The sequence below is a fragment of the Episyrphus balteatus genome, chromosome 1 (assembly GCF_945859705.1).
Source record: "Episyrphus balteatus chromosome 1, idEpiBalt1.1, whole genome shotgun sequence".
NCBI classification, from domain to species: Eukaryota; Metazoa; Arthropoda; class Insecta; order Diptera; family Syrphidae; genus Episyrphus; species Episyrphus balteatus.
The window spans coordinates 152,794,088-152,811,012 of record NC_079134.1 but is presented as its reverse complement, the minus strand read 5'-3'; the positions used below and the strand labels follow the sequence as shown (position 1 = coordinate 152,811,012).

The window sequence follows — 16,925 nt, the reverse complement described above, 5'->3', positions numbered from 1 at the left end:
ATCAATAAAAAAGTTCATTGTCCCAATAAACTTTTTTATTGAAACTCGTCCAACTAACAAGTTTGTTGGGACAATGAACTCCTGTTTATTGAATTATTTTTTCCATAAAATTTCAATAAACTGTTAGTTGATTTCAATAAACGTTAGTTGAATTTGTTGTTTGATTTTATAAACTGTTTATTGATATTATAAACAGTTAGTTGAAATATTTTTCTGGATCAATAAACGATTTATTGGGACAATAAACGATTTATTGGCACAATAAACGGTTAATTGAAATAGTTGAAATTTAAAGAAAAATTATAAACTCTGTTTATTGGCTCAACTAACTCGTTTATTGGCTCATGGCACAATAAAACGTTTATTGTGCCAATAAACTTATTTATTGACTCAATGAACTCTGTTTATTGGCGCAATTAACCGTTTATTGGCACAATAAACTTATTTATTGACTCAATGAACTCTGTTTATTGGCGCAATTAACCGTTTATTGGCACAATAAACTCGTTTATTGTGCCAATAAACTTATTTATTGACTCAATGAACTCTGTTTATTGGCGCAATTAACCGTTTATTGGCGCAATAAACGAGTTTATTGGCGCAATGAACTCTGTTTATTGGCTCAATAAACGAGTTAATTGGCGCAATGAACTCTGTTTATTGGCACAATAAACTCGTTTATTGGCTCAATAAACTTATTTATTGGCACAATTAACTCCGTTTATTGGCCCAATAAACTAGTTTATTGGCTCAATAAACGAGTTTATTGGCGCAATGAACTCTGTTTATTGGCGCAATGAACTCTGTTTATTGGCGCAATGAACTCGTTTATTGCCCCAATAAACGAGTTAATTGGCGCAATTAACTCAATTTATTGTCACAAAAAGCATATTGCTAAAAATTTTAGTAAAATATTAAAAATTTTATTTATTTATTTAAATAACTAAACTATTGATATATTTTATATATATATATAAATAAATTATAAATAATAAATATATATATATATATATAATAATAAATTATATTATAAATTTTATATATATATATAAATAAATTAAACTTTCAATATATTTATAAAATTTCTATATGGCAATATGTATATGTTAAAAATACTTACATTTTATTTTTTCTATCCGCAACCTTTTCTGAAATTTGTAACAGTTTTAAGTTCAAAAATTAAACATTTAAGTTAGGTAAACATTATAAATTTTATTAATTTTTTGCAATTGAAATTTCTTTCATTAACATATAGATTTATGTATCAAACATATATGTATACTTATTTTAAGAAATACAAAATATTTTTTGTTTTTGAACTATAGGTATACAGGGTGTCCCACAGTCACCGCCCCAAATGAAAACCATGGATTCCTGAGGTCATTTGAAGTCGAAAAACTTAAGAGGTAATTTTCTCGTTTTCGTCCCGTTTTCGAGTTACCACGGTTTTTATGATTTTTGCTCTCTTGTCCTTTAACTGGCCTTATCTTTGCCAAACTAAGTTTGATTTGAAAGATTTTTTTTACAACCAATCAAGAATTTATTACAGTTTAAGTTTGTCTCAAATTTTTTTTTCTGCGGACAACCGTTTTTCCACAATTTTGCATCAAACACAATTTTCTTCGTTTTTTAAGTTGTTTTTTACACTTTCATATCATTTAAGTCAAAAAAACACGTTAATGAGTATTAATTTTTTGTCCTTTTTCTTAAAGCCCAGTTTATTTTCATAAAAAAAATAAGTTTTATTTCATAAAAAAGGCTACTGAAAGTAATTAAAAAAAAATAAACAAACTGAGTGAATTAAAAAAAAAATAATTTTTAAATAAAAAATTGATTTAAATAAATTAAATTTTTTTCTGAGCTTTATCTATTTGTTCTTTTCTTAATCACAATTGCTCAGAAAAAGTTTTTAATTCATTTAAATCAATTTTTTATTTAAAAATTATTTTTTTTTTAATTCACTCAGTTTGTTTATTTTTTTTTAATTACTTTCAGTAGCCTTTTTTATGAAATAAAACTTATTTTTTTTATGAAAATAAACTGGGCTTTAAGAAAAAGGACAAAAAATTAATACTCATTAACGTGTTTTTTTTGACTCAAATGATATGAAAGTGTAAAAAACAACTTAAAAAACGAAGAAAATTGTGTTTGATGCAAAATTGTGGAAAAACGGTTGTCCGCAGAAAAAAAAATTTGAGACAAACTTAAACTGTAATAAATTCTTGATTGGTTGTAAAAAAAATCTTTCAAATCAAACTTAGTTTGGCAAAGATAAGGCCAGTTAAAGGACAAGAGAGCAAAAATCATAAAAACCGTGGTAACTCGAAAACGGGACGAAAACGAGAAAATTACCTCTTAAGTTTTTCGACTTCAAATGACCTCAGGAATCCATGGTTTTCATTTGGGGCGGTGACTGTGGGACACCCTGTATATAAAGTTGGAAAAGTAGATCTTAAGTTAAAAAAAGGAAAACTCTTTAATAAATTCCACGTTTAAAACAACAGTGGCACCAAATAAAAAGCATACATCCCTTTTATGTTAGTGGAAAACTAATGATATCGTTACTTTAATTCAAAGGGACCTACAAATATAGATAATTACTCTTTTATAATAAAGAAAAAGTGCAAATTCATAGTGAAAAATTATTTGAAAAGTGTAAATAATGTATAATCTGAAACTAATGATAATGATAGGAGTGGAAAGGATAAAGAAGTGCATGCGTTATAAAAAAATTATTATAATCACTACAGAAATTTTTAAGAAGAGTGAATAATAGAAAATAGACACCTAGACCCTTTGAATTAAAGTTATCAAAATACTTAGAAAAAAAAATTTAAATAAAAATTATTCATTAATTACGTTTAGAAGGATGTGTGCTTTTGTACAACATTTTTTATTATCATCAAAATACAATGACTGAATAAAGTTCCAAAAGTTGGAACTTGGATTAGGAAATTCTAAGTTAAAAAGGAAGAATGTTTTAAAACAAATATCGACCGCCCGTATGAAACTAATAAAAGGAAACTTTACCCCGTCGAAATATAAAAATATTTCCTTAAAATTAATAACATCCTTACCAACCACAATTATAAACGGCTGGACGTTATCTCCTTTTTGTTGAAGGTGCTGGATGTGGTCCTCAACGTTCTGGATAGATGCTGCAACAAAAACAAACGACTCCTGGGAGTCTTTGATGGTTGGTTTCAATGTTGTCTTCATTCCTTTTCCTTTCGCACAGACTTTAATGTGGGTACTAGGTACCCATGAAGTGCCCACAAGAGAGCAGCATCCCGACAGTCTAAAAATATAAATGAAAACATGGATATAAAATTGTGTGATATAATTATCAATTACTTAAATTAAACTAGAAGATATATAATATAAACTTTCGTGAAAGATAAGATAAAGGAGACCTCGAATGTAATGGATGGTTTCGTCCCATTGGTGTGACACTTAAAGACCTATATCATATCGTTGTCGTTCAATGAAAATTCCCTAAGTCCTTTTTTTCATTATTGCATTAGAAATTATCTAATAATAAAAATCCAAAAATGGATTAATGTAATTGTTAAAAATGTAAGATAGATGTTTTATTACAATTACAAGTCAAAATGGACTTAGAAAATTTCATTGTACGGCAACGATCTGAAAGGTATTGATAAATGCAATTATTCACCTCTATTACGATAGTGTTTTGGAAAAAAAAAAATTAAAACGACAATCGTAATAGGGGTGATTGTTTGTATGGTATAGGCATAAGTAGTGCAGGGAAAAAACTATTGTGGTTGATTTTTTGGAATAAATACAACTCTAACTATCTAAAAAAAACCTGTAAAAATAAATGCAACCATTACAATAAAGTTTTTCCCTGCATAAAATACAGATTTCTGCCTACATACAAAATAGTACCATGTGTAGATATTTAAATGTTACACCAATGGGATGTAACCCATACAATTTTACCCATTGTCTTTTAGTACCTGTCATTTTTAATACAAATACCAAATATTGAGAACGGAAATAAACTATATGCGTTTTCAAAAGACAAAAATTAATTGTATATAACAAAATTATATTCAACTTACTTTCTGGTGTGTTATTACACTCCATTTTATCCAGAACGTCCTTGATCGATTTTTCTTTAACTCGATCTTTTTGCAGTATAGGTTTTCCCATCGTTCAAGGAGAGAGTTGTGATTTTTAATAATATACTCGAAGTCCATGTCCAACTTTAAGAAAAAAATTAAAAAATTTATTCATACAGTGTGTTTTTAAAGGATTTTAAAAAATTTCAGAAGTTGGCAATTTAAAAAAAGAAAATTATACATATAAATACATATTATACATAAAAATATACACATAAATTTGACTTACGAATCAAAATCCAGTAGGAAGTTTATACTGGGGCCATTTCCTTAAAATATCCGAAGTTGCTGTGAAGTTCTTTATATGCGTGAGTCTGGATTTGAACACGCCTTCCACCATTTTTCGAACTCTTCGGAACTGAGGTTGTCAAACTTTAGTCGGATCAAACAATATTGCTTTGAACTTCTGACCTATCCAATTTCTTAACAAAGATTTATAGAGAAAAAAGGGATAATTTAAAGAATGAAAAAATATATGTTGACTTAAAAAAAATATGCGAATCATCATCAATTTTTGAAATTCGAGAGCATGCAAGTGGGAAATTAGACTATTGTATATATAATTTGTATATTTTATTACTAATGAACTCACCTTGCTTTTTCAAAATTATCTGAGTAATGAGTTGTATTAATTCTTTTGTAGCTTGACTTTTATTTCATTGGTTTTCAAAACTATCCGAGTTTTATCTGAGTTGTATAAATTCTCTAACAGTTTTAGTTTTAATTAATTCACTTGTTGGCACAATATGAAAAAAGAATACAAAAACAAAAAGTAAACAAAAAATTAAATACAAGGTCCGACTTTTCTTACGTCTGATAAAAATGTCTGGTTAAACAAACAAACATTGGTAGGTAAAAACGTATTCGAACAATGAAAAATATTTTTTATTGAAAGTTAAAAAATGCATTAATGTATCTTTTTGTTTGTTTGACAGATATGTTTATTTAAATGGAAAAATCGGCTCTAAATCTAGATCAATAAATAGTTAGTTGTGACAATTAATGGTTAATTGCGGCAATTAATAGTTTATTGTGACAATAAATAGTTTATTGTGACAATAAATAGTTTATTGAAAGTTTTTTTGAAATAAAAATTTGGAATATCAATAAACAGTTTATTGTGCCAATTAATGGTTTATTGTGCGAATTAATTGTTTATTAAAAGTTAAGCGTTGTTTTGTGAACCATTTTATATTAGTAAATTATTTAATATTAAAAATATCACAATAAAGCATTTATTGAAAAGCAATTAATTTAATAAAAAGTAAAACAAACTCTCAATAAAACATTCTCTGATCAAAAGAAGTTCAAATACGGAAATAATTATAGCTAAATCAATTTTATTATTGAACACTTCACTGATGCAAGAAAAAATGCAATACTTACATAAATATAAAATTGAATTGATCCACTCCACATAAAATTTTTCAATGCATTTATTAAGCATATGTTTCAATTAAAAATGTATTTCAATATTCTTAATTGAATACAATTTATTTATTAACACTTTGTTAAAACTTTTTCTTAAAACTTTGTTACAACTTACGACGTTTACTCAGCACAAGAACGAAGAATAGACTGAGTCGTTTATTCAGACAATTCTTTTGCGCTTGGGTAAACTAATAAATAGTTGTTTGCGCCAACAAACATTTAATTGCCACAACTAACAGTTCGTTGAGACAATAAACTGTTTATTGCGACAATAAACTGTTTGTTGGGACAATAAATGGTTTATTGAAAGTTAACTGTTTTTTGAAATTTAGATTTGAGAATCAATAAACTGTTTATTGCGACAATAAACTGTTTGTTGGGACAATAAATGGTTTATTGAAAGTTAACTGTTTTTTGAAATTTAGATTTGGAAAATCAATTAATAGTTTTTTTTTATGAAATAAAAAATAAAAAGTAAAAAACTTCTGATTTTAAACTTTTTATTTCAAGATCAAATCTTTTAAATAAAAATCCATTAGAATTAGAGACAAAATACCATTAGACATTATTAACATGGGACACTTCTTGTTTTTTTTTTGTTAAAGAAATCTATTCAAGTTTTTAACTCGTTTATTGTGCATATAAACTGTTTATTATACATAGAATTACAACTGGGATTTAGAAAATAAACTATTAAATATTTTATTGATTTCGAAATTCCGTAATCAATAAACTGTTCATTGCGACAATAAACTGTTCATTGCGACAATAAACGAGTTATTTCGGCTGAAAATTGAAATTCAATAAAAAAGTTTATTGGGACAATGTAAAAGTTCATTGCGACAATAAATAGTTTATTGATTACCGGATTTCGAAATCAATAAACTCAGATTGTTTGTCCCAACAAACAGTTTACTGAATTCGGGAATCTGAAATCTATAAACGTTTATTGGGACAATGAAAAGTTTGTTGGGACAATGAAAAATGAGTCAATAAACGGTTTTTATAATTTTTATGTACAGTATTATTTTCAGTGTGCCATATAACGGAAATAAAAAAGTGAATTTTTTTTCAAAAACGGCTCTAACGATATTGATTAAAATTTTTGTTGAATATAAGAGCCAACTTTTGAAATAAAAAAAAATATTTTTTGTACCGTTATTAACGGTACCTGTCATAGAACGGTTTTTTTGATTTATGAATAACTCCTACAAGACTAATCCGCTTTCGGTTTGACGAAAAATCTTTAAATTTCGTTTTTATGTGTAAATAAATTATTTCTTCAAAATGGCATACCAACTTTTTTTTTGAAAAATGTTAGAAAATTTTTATTTATAAAAAATAATTTTTTTAAAAAACGGCTCCTACGATTTTCGAATTTTTTTTTCTAAAAATACCTTTTTATACAAGAAATAAAATGGCATACTTGGTTTTTTATAAAAAAATCATTTAAAACGGTGTTTAATTAATTATAAAAACAGATTTAATTTTTTTATACTACTTTTGAAATTTCTTCAAAATATCAAATTTTAAATTTCTTGAATAAAAACAAAAGGCTTTAACATTAGAGTTACTTTAAGAATAAGACCAAGTACGTGCGACCCCAGTCGTGCAATTTATTTCAAGTGAAATAAAACACGTCTGGATTTCCTAATTATTTCACAATTTTTTAGATAGTATAATGTCAAGCCAATTTTTTAAAGTAATAAAATGAGTTCTGGCGAACAAAGACCTTAGGTATCCCAAAACGTGCAAAATTGGTCGAGTCTAAACACCAGTTTTACAATCTCTGTTTTTATAAAAAAGAAAACTATTTATTAACAATTTCCAGGAGCAGTTTTTTGTAGCGAAATTAGATTAGATATTAAAAACAAATAAAAAAGCCTTTCAACTTAAAAGTACTAAAGAGCTTTTGTTTATAGAATGTCACCCTTTAAAAAAAGTGAATTCAAGCCCCACTTTCATTTCTGCAATATGTATTTTATTTTCCTTTCCGGTTCATTCATGCAAGCATTCAATAATTCAATACCTATATGAAAAAAAAAAAATCCATTGTTTATTTATAGATAGCATGGCGCCCTCTTTCAACACACTAAACATTCTCAAAAAAATCAATTTCCTTATTGGAATTCAACAAGTTGCTAATACTTTTCAATGACATTGTAACTTAATGAACTTTCGTGTTTATTTTTGTAACACTTTATATAGCCACAACACAGCTGGTGGTGGTGCTCCTGCTTAAACACTTATAGGCTTCACATGTGCTGCTATACCAATAACGTAACAAGCAAAAGACCAAAAAGCACGAGCCTTATAATCCCTCTTCAATGACTTTTGATATTGATTTGGTTTGTCATACCAACACCACTAATAGCAATAATGCCAATGGCCAAAGTGTGTTCGATGACATGGATCTTTCTTGTGGCTGATTTCTGTAAAAATCAGGTGCATTTAAATTATAATAAACACACTTCTACGTCAAATGGTAAAGTAGGACGTCTTATAAATTAGAGGCTTTAAATGTTTAAAACCTGTTAAGAATAAGTTGATATAGCAATTCTCCAATAGTATGTTACACATTAAAACGAGCTCTTATAATATTACCCAACCAACATTCTAACTACACACCATCAATACGAGAGTGTTTCGCTGGAAGTGTATACCAAAACCAAGCCAATATAAATGTACTTTAGTTTGCAAGTCGTAAAAATTCTTTTCGAATCATTACCCACATACGGGGCCGTCTTTAACTATCCTGAGGCCCTTGGGCACACAAGAATTTGGGGCCCTTTTGGAAAGTAAAATAAGTACAATAGTTGGCTTAAAGGCAATGGTTATGGTTAAAAAGGGGTGCCAATCTGCCAATATATCGTTTCATATAAAGTAAAGGGGGTGCCAATAATACGTGCATCGAGACATCAATCGTTGCCACTGCCAATAATTGTACCCTGTATCCGTTATAAGTTTCAGTTTGAAGAATTGGAAAAAAGAGCTCAAACGGATTGATAGATTTGCTAAAAACTCGGTACTCGTTTTTTTATTTTTTGCCTTTTTATTTTAATGTCTCTTTTTCAACGGATATCTCCAATATAAAGTTTTCGAGATATTGCAATTTTCTCAAAAACGGATAACGATTTTGCTTTGAAAAAAAAAAAATATGTTTTGCTGCAAATAAGGCCGCACTTTTGAAAGAAGAAAAATATTTTTTGGACCGTTATTAACGGTACCTACTTGCCATAGAACCGATTTCTTAATGAAAACGACACAACCGATTTTAATGAAAATTTTTACATAAAAAGGTTTATACTGATATTAAAAATAAGAAAACTTAAAAAAAAAATTATTTTGGATTAAAAAAAAAAATTAATTTTTTTTTTTGAAAAACAATTTTTTTAAAAGTTATTTAATGAATTTTATGTGTCAATCTTTAAATACGAGAGCAATTCGCAATTCAAATTAAAACCATTGTACCATGGCGTTTTCCATTGAACCAAAACATTGATGTACCGTCGACGAGCCGGCAATAGTTTTTTCTCAAACGTTTTCCAACGGAAAAAGTATTGATGTTTTTTGCCGACGAATTGATTCTTTTTCGTCTTTTAATACGAATCTACTCATATTTTTACACTGATTTTAACACGCACTACAAATTTGACAGTTTTGCAAACTTCAAACGAAATTATTATTTAAGGAAAAAGATAATGGAAGAGAATTCGTTGTTTTTATTAATAAATAATAAATAATTTTACCTACAGTGGAAAAAAAGGTATTTTTCTTGTTTTTTGAAAATATTATTGTCTTATTTTTTTTTTTTTGAAAATTGAATTTGGGTTTGGTGGTTTGGATTTAAAATTTTGTCCGCATACAACGCCACATAGTTTGTTTTCTTTTTGAAAACATATATTTTCCGTATAGGTGCAGAAAAAAAATTATTTGATTGTTTGGTTGCCATATAAAAACTAAAATTTTTTGGTAGATGGTCTGACAGAGAAAAATGTTTTGAGAATATAATATTCGTTCCTTCGGGGCCCCCTGAGAATGGGGGCCCTGGGCACGGGCCCCGTGTGCCCTTATGGTAAAGACGGCATTGCCCACATAATCCAATTTTCTGCGGTTTACCAGTATCACGTGTAATTTTCGTATTTGTTTTCGTGGATAAAGTGTAAATCTATGAGGGGGGCTAATCTAATTGAAGACACTGCGAGAAATATTTTCTGCTATTTTGCATATTCATGATTTTTTAATAGGAAAAGAAATAATTATTTAAAATTTTGAGGTATTAGTAAGTTCGTCGATGAGGTCTTGCGAAGCACTTTTAAGTACTTCCTTGGAAGTAAAAAAAAAAAATTGGTCAACAAATATTTCGTCATTTTTCTTAAATGGACACTTTATGTCATTTTCAATTTTTAAAGCCACGTTTTTTACAATTATTATTGTAAGAAAGACATTTTTCATTCTTTATCAAGATTCTCTTAATCGGACGACAGAAATGATCTCTTTAGCAAATTTTACTTGTCACTTAGAAGGAACATTATTTCAGAGAAAGATGAATATTATTTATCAACAACATTTTTTCCCACACAATTACTAATTACTTTGTCATCTTTCAGCTATTAATTGCAATAGTACAATATATTTATTTAACAAATGATGAGTCAAGACTTTTAATTTACTCTATTTATAGGAAAAAATTTACTATGTCTTCAACTGTCTCCACCTTTGTTTTGGTTAGAAATGACATCATATCAGTTAGTAGTCTACTTTTGAATCATTTCAGAAACCGTTTTAAAAATACCTTAATGACTATAAGTGAGATATTCAGCTTATCTTCCTACACTCCTACACTTAGAAAATTTGAATTTTAAATGAGAAGAAGTCGTTATCCGCAATAAAGATGGTTGTTAATGCAGCCTGACAGTAAAATTCAATTTATTAAGATTATAACAAAGTCTGCAGAAATGGTTTGATTTTATTTGACAACTTTGTTTTAAGAAAAAGATAATATCCTCATACTTGTTAAAAAATACTTTGTAAAAATATCAGTATCATGGTTATTTTTTCAAATGAGACAGTAGTGATCTTAAATTCAAGGTATGGAATAAAATGTTTGTAGGGAAGATTTAGGGAGAGTTTGCTGAAGTCTGCTTGTTAACCCGCGAACCTTTTAAAGAAGAGTCATAAATTTTCATTGAGTAAACACTGCTTTACAATACGTACGGATTTAGTGATCCCTCCTAGACCTACGTTAAGTACCCAAAGATACTTGACTGACGTCCTCGATTAGCATCCGGTTCCAATCACTAATAGATTTTTGGTCCACAGTTTAGTTTGACGCAACGATAATGCATGCTAAAGTACTTTGAGAATATCTTCAAGATTTCAATATGCCGGCTTTAGATTGATCGCACAGGAATTTGGAAATGAATTCAATAGAACATGTCTAGGAAATATTGAAAAGATGCATTCGCGACCGAAATCCACCTCCAAGCAGTCTTGATCAACTGAAAACTGCAGTGAACGAAGTGTTACAACAAAACCTTAAAAATTTAATAAGTGGATAAAACAGACGACTCCAGGTTGTCATACGCGCTAGAGGAGACAATACCAAGTATTGCTTAAAATTATTGTCGAGAAATGTCACTTGGTTCCATTTAAAAATTTGTTTTATCTTAAAAAAACAAAAAATTATTTTAATATCAGTTTTCGAACTTTGAATTGCTAAATTTGGTTCATCTTTTTTTTGGTTGGTAATACTGTAACAGTTAAACATTTTTTTGACTTGCTAAATAATAAGAAAACACAAAAAAATACACCAAAGAATTTTAAAGCCATTTAAAATGAGATAAGGGTAAAAATAAAGAAGAAAAAAGTGTGCTTTAATATTGAGCAGGAGTGTAATATAGTTCTTAGGCTAACTGAGCCCTAGTATACTTTAGGTTTGATATACCTATATTGTGTTTATTTGAAATGTTCCTTGCGTATAATTTTCAAATTCTCATTGCTTTTCAAGTAATAGGTAACAATACGAAAAGTAACAAAAAGATTTAAAATTGTTTATATTCATAATAATATAAACAATTAATTAAAAGTAATTAAAAAAAAATAAACAAACTGAGTGAATTGAAAAAAAAATTATTTAGGATTCGTAAAAAAAATCGAACTCGAGATAACAATTTTACATGACATTACGATGATGGAGAATGCCAAAAAAGTGGGTCCGGCAATTCTGTCTGTCTGTCTGTCTGTCTGTAAGAACCTCGAGCTACAGCCTAAACTACTGGAGCTATTTTCTTCAAACTTGATAGTTAACAGATTTTGGTGATTCCCTAGAGGAGAAATTGAAATTTTTTTTTTAGGACCAAAACTAACGGTACCTGTCATGTAACGGAAATACAAAAGTTAATTTTTTTCAAAAACGGCTCTAACGATTTTGATTAAATTTTTTGTGTGTTGTAAAGCACATAGAAGCTTTCTTTGGAAATAAAAAAAGTATTTTTTCTACAGTTATTAACTGTACCTGCCATAGAACCGTTTTTTTGATTTATGAATTTCTCGTAAACTACAAAACAGATTTCGACCAAAATTTTTATACAGAAAAGTTTAAGCAATTATTTTTAAAAAAAAATTTTAATGAAAAATTTTGAAATTCCGTTTTTAGGTGTAAATTAATTATTTCTTCGAAATGGCATACCAAGTTTTTTTTTTGAAAAATGTTAGAAAATTTTTAATATAAAAAATTATTTTTTAAAAAAACTGCTCTAACGATTTTCGAAAATTTTTTTCTGAAAATTCCTTTTTATACAAGAAATAAAATGGCATACTTATTTTTTTGTAAAAGATCATATAAAACGGTATTTAATTATTTATAAAATCAGATTTTATTTTTTTTTTCCCCACTTATGAAATTCCGTGAAAATATCAAATTTTAAATTTTCCTTTATTTTTATGAATGAAAAGCTTTAACATTAGACTAACTTTTACCATAAGAGCAAGTACGTGCGACCCCAGTCGTGCAATTTATTTTTAATTACTTTGAGTAGCCTTTTTTATAAAATAAAACTTATTTTTTTTATGAAAATAAACTGGGCTTTAATAAAAAGCACAAAAAATGAATACTCATTAACGTGTTTTTTTGACTTAAATGATATGAAAGTGTAAAAAACAACTAAAGAAACGAAGAAAATTGTGTTTGATGCAAAATTGTGGAGAAACGGTTGTCCGCAGAAAAAAAAGTTTTGAGACAAACTAAAATTGTAATAAATTCTTGATTGGTTGTAAAAAAAATCTTTCAAATCAAACGTAGTTTGGCAAAGATAAGGCTAGTTAAAGGACAAGAGAACAAAAATCATAAAAACCGTGGTAACTCGAAAACGGGACGAAAACGAGAAAATTACCTCATAAGTTTTTCGACTTAAAATGACCTCAGGAATCCATGGTTTTCATTTGAGGCGGTGACTGTGGGACACCCTGTATAACTGAGCACAACAAAAATAATTGGTATCAGTGTCTATTTGCACATCAGATATCATCAATATATCAATTTTGACGAAACAGACAAAATTTGAAAAGTATTTTGACTTCAATTAGGTATATTGGAAATTTTATGAGTTTAATAGATTTTTTTTTCTGAAAAATAAGTCTTTAAGAGCTAAAATCAGCAGACACCGAAAAATTTGGTTATGTATTTTTTTTTTTTTTTATAAATTTTCCATTTTTGAAAATGTTACGTTGGACATTCCTGTACAAAAATCTAGGATCTAGTTGATAAGATCCTCCGCTGAAAAATGAACAAAATTACGGGAATAAAATAAAAAAATTGTCCGAAGCTTGTTCAACACTTTTTACAAATTTAATCAAATCACATGTCTTTTATCTCTTTTCCAATTATCCACGCAATTTGGTCTAATCTATTCAAAACATCTCTAAACTAAAATAACTCCCACCAACTGTTAGCTTAGCTGACCAACTCACTGACCACCTTTATGTCAAGTAGATGTATCTTACAATCCCACAACATGACAGTTTTGTAATTGGTAATTGTAGTTATATTCTTCTTTTTTTTAACAACATTTCGATTTGCACAAAAAGGCAATCAGTTCAACAAATTGCACCTTTTTGGTACCAAAAAAAAAAAAAATACCATTTCAAAGTGGATTTTCTTGTATGTTGTATCTATTTATCAATTTGTAGCATCAACAACATCCAGCTTCGTATAGCCACTAGCTGAATAAATCTTATCTCATCTTAGAAAAAGATTATACTTTGTCAATTACTGTCTCCGCTCTCTATAACCAAACTAATTGCTAACGGGCGCGTTTTAACAACATTTTATATACAATCAATTTATGTGCGTGTGTGTTGGTTTGTGTTGCCAATCGTTAAATGGATTGCAAACACCCAAATTAGATACTTTTTTTTTCCCTCCAACAAAAACATCGAAAGATGCAGGAAAAGATGAACGAGGTTAAAATCAGGCATTTGCCAATTGCCATGAGATCACGTATCTTTCCGACTTGTATATATGCAAAAAAACGCATGGATTAACAATGTATCTTGTTCGCCTATATAATTCATCAGCAGTGTCGATAGATATAGCCGGCTGAGGCGGATAGCACCGGCCGGCAACCAAAGCATTTGTATACGTTTATATCAGGTCTAGGTTGGGAATTAATTTGGTCTAGTTTCTAAACGCTTTTTTCTCCACCCTCCAGAGTGTGTGCAGAGATACATGATGATTATGTGTGTGTAGCCAATTTGTAGATACTCACATCTATCGCCGACTTTGTGTAGGCAAATCCGTTCGAAAAGCTAAATTACATTAAAACGAAAAAGAAAAATGCCCAATGGGCAGCGGCAACCACAGCTGTAGTATCCGCTTTATTCATAAATCGTATTTTTGGCATAAATCTTTGAACTTGATTCAAATTGGGAAGCTCTGTCATCGGGGCAGGGGCAAGGATCTTTTGCTTTAAGGTCAAGCGGAAAGTGTTGTTTACCCATCAACAAAACTAAAAAAAAAAAAAAAAATGTGCAACACTTTCTAAAAACAAAATCTGCTTTCATTCTTGTGTGATGGTTGCAGTTTTTTTTTTTGTTCGTTTTCTTTATTTTTATTTTTGTTTATTTATTTTTACACCAACCAACACGCCAGTGTATCGGCCCTTCAAATACTTCTGGCACTGATCTTGATTCATTTCTATTTGAGAAATGATCATGCAGAGGCGATTTGAGCACGTTCCCAAATGTAGAATGTTGCATTTGAGATTTTCGAAGAAATTTACGTAATCCAAACTGCATGAGCAGAGCATGGTATCGCCACGCCATCAGGCATCACAAAGTCTAGAGCTAGGCGAGATTTATTTTTATTACAATTTATTTAAATTTTATTTTTAAATTTATCTAAAGAAATTTTAGATAGATTTAGAAATGCACATATATGAAAAACTCTCTAACATGTAGAATTTAAGGTTGAAAATGTCGTATGTTTTTCTATGAAATTATAATTCACACTTAGTTATGACAACATACAACAAAAATTACCTTAAAATTGAGTTCTGTCTGATTTCCGTTAGAGTGTCAAATACGAGTAAAATTAAAGAAATCTAAAAAAAAGTTTTTGATAAACTAAAGATACAAGTTTAGAAAATAAAATAAGAAAACCTACCTAACTCAGCAATGGTTTGCGAACTATTTCTGCAAAATATGTTTCAGCTCTCTATTACTTACTTTTTAACAGCGGTTTTAAATTGGTAAGGTTTTAAATTATTCTTTTGAAGTTTTTCAACGAAAACTCAAACCAGCGTTACCGCTAAGCGACTTTAGTCGCTATTAGCGACCTTTTCGAAGGCTTAGCGACCAAGCGACGACTTTTATTCAAAGCGACCTTTTCACCAATTTCATTATAGCGACTTTTTTTTCTAAAAATTGTATTTCTTTTTTACCTCTCAACATTTAGATCTTCAATTTCTTTTTTCATTCTGAAAGTATTCTGAGCTTGTTCAAAGCGCGATCGATGGACTCAGAATAAGTTATTTTATTCTGAGTCCATCGATCGCGCTCTGAGTAGACCGAGTTCAATGCTGAACAAGCATTTAGCAATAGAAATTGAAAAAAATTTCAAACAAATAAAATAATGTTGCAAGAGTGCAGTAGTCGGTCTAGTCAGTGGCGTACGTTGAGTCGCCGTGGCCCCGGGGCAATACTACATTTTGGGGCCCCTTTGATATTCGGGTGCCCCTAAGATACAAAAAAAAGTACGTATTCACCATAAATTTTTTTGTATGGATTATTTATTTTAAGGTTTATTTTAATGTTTTAATATGCACTTTGCTATACTTACTTCAAATTAATTTTGGGGCCCCCAAAAATTAAATATTTAGAGGTCCCTAAAATAAATTTTTTTTAGCTTAAAATTAATAGTTCTTGGGGCCTCTGTTCTGAAGTAAAATGTACTCCTTTGATTTTCCATCATCGAACATAGTTTATTTCTTTTGGGGCCCCTGAAAAATTATTTTTTGGGCCTCAAAATTAAGTAATATAATTTTTTTGGAGCCAAGAATTAATAGGTGTTGGGGCCTCTGTTCTGAAGTAATATTCGGAATGCCACCAATAACGTAATGTTTTGTTTTGGGCCCTGATTGTTTTGAACCACTGAAGTAATAGCTTTTGAGGATCCTCAAATAATATTTGTCATGCCATCAGAAATTTTGATGAATATTTTTGGGCTCCTTAGTAATAGATTTTGGGGCCCCCAAATTAATATTTGATTGCCTCTCAACTAACGGGGTTCCTGAAAAATTATTTTTTGGGACCCTTCAAATAATATTTTTAGGGCCCCGAAGTCATATTTTTTGGGGCTCTTAAGTAATATTTAGTAGTCCATCAACAAATATAATTTAATTCAAAAAACATTTTTTTTTAATTTAATTTTTTTTTTGACACCCTGAAGTAAACGCTTTTGGGGGCCCTGGCCTGAAGTTGTTTGCTGACTTGAAGTATTGACTTGAAGTAATATTTGGTATGAGATTAACAAAACTTTTTTTGCTTTTTTGTATTATTTGTGGTTGCAACGATTTTTCAAGAAATATTTTTGGGGGCCTTAAGATAAAATAATAATTTTTCTTTTAAAAAAGCAGTTTATTTTTTTGGGGCCCCTGGGGTAACTTTTTTTTTTAAATCAATATATATTGATTTAAAAACAATGACATAATCAATGACATAATGTGTCTCCCTTGTATCCGAAATGATTCAAATACATTTTAATTTACTTCGTAACTCAATTTATGCTAACAGTTTCCTTCTCTGCATTGTCTCCAGTGGGGGCCCTGGGGTCGGTCGGGGGCCCCGGGG

The 16,925-nt window shown here is 29.2% G+C and overlaps 1 protein-coding gene and 1 long non-coding RNA gene across 2 annotated transcripts in view; one reads left to right on the top strand and one right to left on the bottom strand.

Moving 5' to 3' along the window:
- LOC129909326 (protein windpipe) overlaps positions 1-16,925 on the top strand; it is a 77,613-nt gene that overhangs the window by 19,687 nt on the left and 41,001 nt on the right. The window lies entirely within an intron of this gene.
- Positions 2,830-4,610, bottom strand: LOC129909334 (uncharacterized). Its single transcript, XR_008771439.1, has 3 exons — positions 4,375-4,610; positions 4,086-4,229; positions 2,830-3,298 (listed from the first exon to the last, which is right to left on the bottom strand). It is a non-coding gene; the product is annotated as an uncharacterized LOC129909334 (long non-coding RNA).